The sequence below is a fragment of the Canis lupus genome, chromosome X (genome assembly GCF_048164855.1).
Source record: "Canis lupus baileyi chromosome X, mCanLup2.hap1, whole genome shotgun sequence".
Lineage (NCBI taxonomy): Eukaryota > Metazoa > Chordata > Mammalia > Carnivora > Canidae > Canis > Canis lupus.
The window spans coordinates 52085353-52094448 of NC_132876.1; the positions used below are offsets into that span (position 1 = coordinate 52085353).

A 9096-nucleotide genomic window follows, 5' to 3' on the forward strand; every position below is an offset into this window, starting at 1 on the left:
ACTGTAATAAAGTTTAAATTGTAATAAAGCTAGTCAAATTATTTTTTTGTTTCCTAGTGTATGTAAAAGTTATATTTACACTATACTGAAATATATTAACTGTGTAGTAGCATTATGCCTGAAAAATGCACACACCTTGATTAAAAAATTCCTTATTGCTAAAACATGCTAACCATCATCTGAGCTTCCAGGGAGTCATAATTTTTTGCCTGGTGGAGGTTCTTGCTTCAAGTTGATGGCTACTTGAGCAGAGTAGTGGTTGCTGATGATGGGAATGGCTGTGGCAATTTAAAATATCAGTGAAATTGAACCACATTGATTGATTCTTCCTCTCACAAATGATTTCTCTGTAGTGTGTGATGCTATTTGATAACATTTCACCCATGGTAGAGTGTCTTTCAAAATTGGAGTCAGTCCTCTCAAGTGCAGTTACTACTTTATCAACTAACTTTATATAATATCCTAAATGATTGCTGTCATTTCAACAATTTTCATAGCATCTTCACCAGGTGTAGATTTCATCTCAAGAAACGACTTTCTTTGGTCTTCCATAAAAATTAACTCTTCACCTGTTAAACTTTCATCATGAGATTCTGGAAAATTCAGGCACATCTTCAGGGTCCACTTCTAATTCTAGTTCTCTTGTGATTTCCAACAAATCTGCAGTTATTTTTCCCACTGCAGTCTTGATCCCCTCAAAGTTCTCCATGAGTTTTAGAATCAACATCTTCCAAAATCCTGTTAATGTTGATATTTTGACCTCTTCTCATGAATCAGAAATGTTCTTAATGGCATCTAGAATGGGGAATCCTTTCCAGAGGGTTTTCAATTTACGTTGCTTAGATCCATTAGAGGAATCATTATCTATGGCAGCTATAGTCTCACAAAATGTATCTCTTCAGTAATAAGACTCGAAAGTCAAAATTACTCTTTGATCCATGGGCCACAGAATGGATGTTGTGTTAGAGGCACAAAAACAACATTAGTTTCACTGTACATCTTCATCAGAGCTCTTGGGTGATCAGGTGCATTATCAACGTGCAGTGATATTTTGAAACGAACCTTTATTTTTGTTTGTTTCTAAGAAGTAGGTATCAACAGTGGGCTTGGAACATTCAGTAAACCATATTACAAGCAGATATTCTGCCATTCAGGCCCTTTGTTCTATTTATGGAGCACAGGCAGAATAGATTTTTTTTTTCACTTTGCTGTTCCAAAGTTTATATTTGATACCAAAACTTGACAGCACACAAGGGGAAAGAAAGGCAACAGACAAGGAAGAGCAAGTAAATTTGTCCTACATGCCACTTTTAGTCAAGAGGATGTGGCTTTCTAGATAGCTGTGTTTAGAAGAAATTTGAGGCTTCAGCCTCACTCAGGGGAAAGACTATTGCAGCTGACTAGCAACATCAACATCTCACTCAACCCAGAATAAACCAGTGACACCAAAGTTGGAAGCAGAGTTGGCATTGACTGTACCACCAGGGCCAATAATGGGGCCAGTGAAGGTCTGACAAAATCAGAGTAGGCATTCTGGTGGTATCTGGCCCAGAAGGTAAATGGGATTCTAGACCAGGTTTCGCCAAAATCTCCTTCCTGATGCCAGATCAGCAGCTCAAACTCAATGTCATCTCAGCTACAGGGCCCAGCTACAGCTTCATCTCTAATACCCTTGCAAGTTCTCCCTTCAGCCTGGTCCTTAGCCTCAGCTGCAGCAGCATCCAGAAAACCCAAGGCCTCATCTGCAGTCTCCATGAACTGTGCAGTCCAGTTCCAAGGATCTCTCTTCGGAATCTCTATCTCAGCATTTTCATCTGCTGGTTTCATGGTAGGAACAGAGGTCCCAGAGGAACTCATACTCAGGAGGGTTGCTGTTGGGCACTCATCTGTAATACAGGTACTTTTGCTTTACAAACTTATAAGTGAGAAGCTTCCTTAGATCTCCAAGGAGATCAATCTCATTCCAGAATGCAGTGCCATCTTGCATAATGCCTCCCAGAGAACAACTTCACTGGCGTGGTTGCCAATCCTGAAGATGATGCCTCATATCACTAAGATAGTGTTATTGGGCTTAGGTGTGTCTTCAATTGTCTCTAGTATATCAGTCAGGGACTCAGGAGTACTGATGAAAATATATAGGTGTTCTTCTTTGTCAATCTCCTTCAATTGAATCCCAAATTTCTTCTCCTGTATAAACATCAGTGTATTCATGGATGATATTCTTCAGTATTTCTGAGCATCTGATGGGCACCTTAGTGTAATCTTTAAGCATCAGGTATTCAGCCAACTTAGTTGTTATTTCCTGAAGAAGGGCTGTATCTTGTGACTGTGAGGAACCCAGGTTCTGTGAGGCACGCAAGATGGGAGAAGGTCGCATGTTCTACCAGTTAGGTGGGTGTGGCCAGTCGGTGGGAAGTGACCAATTAGGCAGCAGAAGCCAGGCTGGTGGTAGGGGTAGGAAGGCTTTGCCAATCTGGAGGACCATCGCAGCGTCATGGGTTCTGCCATCCAGGTGGATTCTGCTAAGCCAGTGCGTTCAGCCAGACAACCATACCAGGCCAGACAATGGGTTTCCGTCAGGCAGCTGAGTTTTGCCAGCCTGTTTGGGTCTGCCTAGCTGGGAAGCTCCGACGTGTTGGTAGGATCTACCTGATGGGTTCTGCCAGGCCAATGGGGTCTGCTAGAGCAGTTTGGGGGTGCACCATATGGGTTCTGAGTAGTAACTGTAACTGATGCAGACCCTCAAGTCCCTGGAGCCAGTGGAGCCCTCCTCTGATTCCCACTGCTGTTCTCATTCACATTCAAGTTATTTATCTTACAGGTCCTCTCACCCCAAATTATGGCCCTGGACTCCAGAGTCTGATCGTAGGAAGCAACTGCTATCTGTGCGGCTGCACCATCAGATTCAGAGACACTTAGGTGGATTGTGCCTCAGTCTTGGAAGTGGCCATCTTGGCTTGGTCAATATTCTGGATCTGGATATCAGCTGTTAAGGCCTTAGTGGTTTCAGAAAAATCCTAAGCACCATTTGGGCCCTTTGGGGTGGCATTCTGGGATTTATAGGCTGCCTTAGGTGCCACATTGGGTATCTCTTTGGCATTGAAACCCTAAGAGAAATCAAAGGCATGATTTGGGCCTTTTGTGGTGGTGTTCTGAGCCTTAAAATTTGTTTTGGACCTAGTGGCAGCTGTTAAAGCCTGAACATCAGCCATCTCATTGGCTTTTGGGGACTGTGAACTCTGGGGACTAGCATTTGGCCCAGCTGCTGTGGCCTGGTTGGTAGGTGGTGCCTCCAAGATCTGGATGACCTCCAACAAAGTGCCATCTTCTGCCTCAGCCTAGAAGTGTAGGAGGCCCACACCACAGTCCATTTTCTAGGCCATGGCTTCTGTCCCTCTGTCAAGAACAGAGCCTTGCCTCAGATTCCAACCCCAATCCCCTCATTGCCTCCCCTCTTTACCACTCAGAAGATCAGGATTGCTGTGCTTGGCTCTCTCTAGCTGTACCCTTTCTTTGTTCAGGAGAAAATGACAGTATAGCAGCCCAGAATAAACATAATTCTTAAGGGCCCTAGGATTTTTGGAATGAGCATTGGCATCAACTTAAAGTCACCAGCTGCATTAGCCCTTAATAAGAGAGTCAGCCTGTCCTTTGAAGCTTTAAATCAAGGCATTGACTTCTCCTTTCTACCTTTGAGAGTCCTAGATGGTATCTCCTTCCAATAGAAGGCTGTTTGGAAAATCTTTTTTAATGTAATCACCTTCATTAATTATCTGAGCTAGATCTTCTGGATAACTTGATGCAGCACTTACTGCTTCACCTTGCACTTTTATATTAAGGAGACAGCTTCTTCCTTAAACCTCATGAACCAACCTCTGCTAGCTTTCTTTTACAGCTTACTCACATTGTTTAGGCTTCATAGAATTGAAAAGAATCAGGGCCTTACTCTGGATTAGGCTTTGGCTTAAGGGAATGTCACAGCTAGCTTGATCTTCTATTCAGACCACTAAAACTTTCTCTGTATCAACAATAAATATATCATTGGTATGTTTACTGGAAAGAGCTTTTTTTTTAATTTCCATCAAGAACTTTTCCTTTGCATTTACAACTTGACTAACTGTTTGACACAAGAGGACTAGCTTTTAGCTTTTCTTGGTTCTCAATGTGTCTTCCTCACTGAGCTTAATCATTTTAAGCTTTTGATTTAAAATGAGAAACATGTGACTCTTCCTATCACTTGAACACCTAGAGGCCATTGTAGAGTTATTAATTGACCTAATCTCAATATTGTTTCTCAGGGAATTGGAAGAACTGAGAAGAGGGAGTGTGATAGGGGAACAGTCAGTTAGTGGAGCAGTCAGAATATACACATATTTATTGATTAAATTCATCATTTATATGGGTGTGATTTGTGGCACCCCAAAGCAATTACAATAGCAACATCAATAATCATTAATCACCATTAATATAATATAATATAATATAATATAATATAATATAATAATAATGAAGAGGTTTGAAATATTGTGAGAATTACCAAAATGTGGGATGCCTGGGTGGCTCAGCGGTTGAGCATCTGCCTTCGGCTCAGGATGTATCCCAGAGTTCTGGGATCGAGTCCTGCATTGGGCTCCTGCATGGAGCCTACTTCTCCTCCCTCTGCCTATGTCTCTGCCTCTCTCGGTGCTCTCATGAATAAATAAATAAAATTGTAAAAAAAATTACCAAAATGTGACACAGACATGAGGTTAGCAGATGTTGGAAAAAAATGGCACTGATAGACTTGTTCAAATCAGGGTCATCACAAATGTTAATTTGTAAAAAAATGCAATACCTTCAAAATATGATTAAACAAAGTGCAATAAAACAAGATATGCCTATAATTCAAAAGTGGGACCTTGTTTTGTTTAAGAGATGTCCCTTTGAAATCTTGTACTGATAGTATGTATTGGTTGGTTATCTTTTAATTCCTTTGCAAAATTTTTTCTGGTTAACAAATTTGCTTATTATTATTTTTAGGTAATACTTAGACTGTTCAGGAAGATTACTTAATTCACTGGTTGCTGTGCAATGTGATGTCAAGTCCTGATGTGTTAAGTGCTTGCTTTCCTTAAGGTTTTTCATAAGACATTTTGCACCTTCCACAACACTTATAAATTTATTTTGTAATTATAAAGTTAATCTAGAAAAGACCTCATGTGTATATGACGCAGTTACTAGTCAAACCAGTGGATGAATTTTTAATCAAACATGCTTCTTCAGAAAAGAACTATATTTTCTATCACATTTATTTTGTTTTAAAAAACTTGTGGATGGACAATTCAAGCATGTAAAAGTCACTGGTCAACCTGCTATTTCTCAACTAATCAAAAATGTCTCCTGTGTTTCCACTTATTATAAATTATTGTGATAAGAAAAGGGCAAGTACCGAAATTAGTTAGTCTGATAAAAGAAATCAAATCTCACTAGAACTGAATGAAAAAAGCATCATCGTACATTTTTTCCTGAAATTCATTAACCTCACTCATATGAAACTTAACACAGAATTTTGATCTAAATACACATTTCTTTTATTAGTAATTACTGTACAACGTATTGTATTAAATGAACTCTATACACATGGAGGAGTTAGATAGTCCAGAAGTTAAGTAGCTATCCTGTCTCATAATATAATTTATCTCTCTGGAAAATAAATAGGTCTTTGATGACAGTAATCTGAGATTCAAGAAGAATCAAGTTGTTGGGGATTCCTGGGTGGCGCAGCGGTTTAGCGCCTGCCTTTGGCCCAGGGCGCGATCTTGGAGACCCGGGATCGAGTCCCACGTCGGACTCCTGGTGCATGGAGCCTGCTTCTCCCTCTGCCTATGTCTCTGCCTCTCTCTCTCTCTCTCTCTCTCTCTCTCTCTCTCTCTCTCTGTGACTATCATAAATAAATAAAAAAAATTAAAAAAGAAGATAGTTGTTGAAAATAATGGATAAAGATTTAGGGTCTCATTCATAAAGAGAACGTGTTTCATATCAAAGATGGTTGAAAGGAAATTACCAGGCCTCACATGATAAACATTTAACTCACTTTTTCCTCCTATCCTCAATTTATGCATATTAAATCAATAGTTCTCTATTACTATAAGAAAAAAATGCTTGTTGATTGATGAGAAAATATATTCCCTATAGGAGTCCGTTAGCTTCTTTCCATAGTAACTTAAACAATTTATTTTTTTGCTTCAGATTTTAGGGCAGAATTCTCAATACTCTAGTGTTAATGCTTGCAGCATAACTGTTCTAAAATTATTCTTATTTATCCTTTGCCATATTACACTGAACGTCTTATGGGAAAATACATCTGTGGAATACCACAGCAGTCATTCAGTATTTGCTGGTAATCTATACTAGCATTTTAAGAAAACTGCATTCAGAAGTAGTGTTATAGGGACCTATAAGGGAAAACCTTTGTCCAAAAAAGAAGAGAAAGTAATGACAACAGCAACCACAAAAACAATATAAAAAGGAAAACTCTTTCACACATTAGTTTAATTTTGCATGATGCTGAAATAAGTTGAAAAAATAAGAACTTCAGCCAATCAATTGTTTGCTCATTCTACATGATTATAAATAACCAAGTAAACAACTTCCCAAACAAGGACTTAACTTGCCTTCTTGAATTCTGGAACAGATATATTTTGCTGCAAGTGAATATACAGAGAAGCAGTAAGAAATCATACTTAAAGATTATTTTGTGGTAACATTGGATCAATATTATTCTGCAACCATAAAAACTTAATCTTACATGCTTTATGTATACTTACTTTGTAATTTAGTGCTTTTGGCACTTTTCCCACTTCCACTTATTCCAGATATAGGACTTCCAATGTGGATAATAGAAGTCCCTTGAAAATAATTGGTCAAAATATTTCCTAATAGATAGTAGAAACAAAATTTTAAAATAAAAAATAGCAATATTTGCTGCTTTTGATAAGCACTGTTATTTCATTGGTGGGCCGACTAAAAGTTCTTTAGCTTTCCTTTTCTGGACATTCTCTGGACCCTCCAAATACACACAACACCACTTCCCTATACATATACACATGCACACATACAAACATATACAATCTTAATCACATAGTGTAACTGCATCAGAAGTGCCATATCTCATCTACAGAAATAGTTATAATTGTTCTAAACAGCATTTAGTCACTAACCCCTGCTACACCCCTTTAGGCAGTGTAACTGTTTCCATACTAAAAACAAATGCAGGATTTATTATGTGACAAGAATACCATAGAGAACAATAAATTTCTTAAGAGACTCAAGGGGGAAACACTACAAAAAGCCAGGTGACAGGATGACTGGCTTTATTTGCATATGTTTACAGAAGTGACTAATCAGGACCCACTTAGCTCCAAGTGGCAAGAATCTACTCAAATTAAGTTAAATTAAAACCAAGAATATAATTAGCTCATATAGCTTAAAAGGATGCTGGAGAAACTAAAAATGGTTAGAGGAGCCACAGAAATCAGGACTTCAGGGTCTAGAAATAGAGACAAAAATACTAATATAGTGTATACATATGTACATTATTGTTTATATGTATGATGTATATCAATGTTCTGTGTGTGTGTGTGTATATATATATATATATATATATATTCATTTATATCTTGAAATACCTAACATAATCCAATACAAATACACTGTGATGTTTCTGTACATCTGCTTAGACTATATAAAGTATTGAGTGGTGATTTTAGAGTGCATTCAGGCCAAATTTGTGAGACAAAGAAAAAAAGAACTGAGATAATAGAGATTTCTCATTGAGCCAGAAAAACAATAATATGACCCAGAAAGTATTAAGTTGATTAAAAAACTTAAAACAATATCTAGCACTTAGTGAGTGTTCAGTAAATATTAGTTGATGAACTGTTCTTTTGTCAACTTATCTCATTTATTTCTTACAATATCCAAAAAATAGAATGTTTTATTTTACAGCTGAGGAAATTGGAGTGCCATGCAAATTTTGTGTGGTCACACAGCTTATAAATAAATGATTCATCCGGGGTTGGTACTCAGGAAGGTTTTCTCTCAAACCTATTGTGTTATACTATTTGTCAAAACAGTATCTTACAGTAAAATTCTAACTTATGCCATTACTTGTAAGGTAAATTTGCTTATATAAATAGATTTAGAATAATAGCATGAATATCTAAACATAAAAATATTTTTATCTTCAGTATTGATATTTATTTCAAGTTTAATGATACACACAAATAAACTAAGAATATATATAACTATTTCAAACTGAAGATATACATTTTACACTATGACCAGTAAGCACATATGTTTTCTATTTATACAATTGAAGCCAAAATTTTATAAAGCAATATTTACCTTATCACATGTGATGTACTTTGGTATATTATATTCTATTACTTAACCATAATAATGGCAATGACCTATTAAATTGATTTCTTAACTCATTAAAGGGTTGTGATCCATGCTTTGAGAAACATTCATTTAGATGATGATGGTTGAAACAGACATGCTTACTACCTCTTTTTAACTCTTAAGTATAAATGGATTCTGCAATTATGAACTTCAATTGAAAGTAAGAAAAGAAACCTAAAGCTTCCACTCTAGAAGGTTGTATTCAGGATTCACTCTTCTTGACAAAGGAGGCAGGCAGTGGTAGCATCTCACAAACATTGTTTCCTCTAGCAATTTTTCTCCTCATTCACCCTTCCTTAACTATTTATGACCCCAGATCTTTTTTTCGACTTGTTTGGAAGGTAGAAAGTCTTTTACTACTTACACTTCTCATTAATACCAATTTTAACCAACTTACCATATTCTATCAAGTGGAAGTGGAAGTTACAAAATAGGAGAGGAAGGCAGTGCTACAACAAAATCTGACAAAAATATGTCACAAAAACATGGCAGTAAATACATTGACTCCTATACACAATCTCAGGCCACTGGTGTCAGTGGTAGACTCTGTAATTATTAAATGGTAGCTACTGTGGTGGATAAATTATAAACCTAAGTTAGTATGGGTCAACCTGGTTTGTCTTTGTTTTTCTTAATATTTTGATGGACTTGCTA

General features: G+C 37.3%; 1 pseudogene; it reads right to left on the reverse strand.

Annotated features, from left to right (window-relative positions):
- Positions 1-1417: 1417 nt before the first annotated feature.
- Positions 1418-3383, reverse strand: LOC140628473 (melanoma-associated antigen D1 pseudogene; annotated as a pseudogene).
- Positions 3384-9096: the final 5713 nt, after the last annotated feature.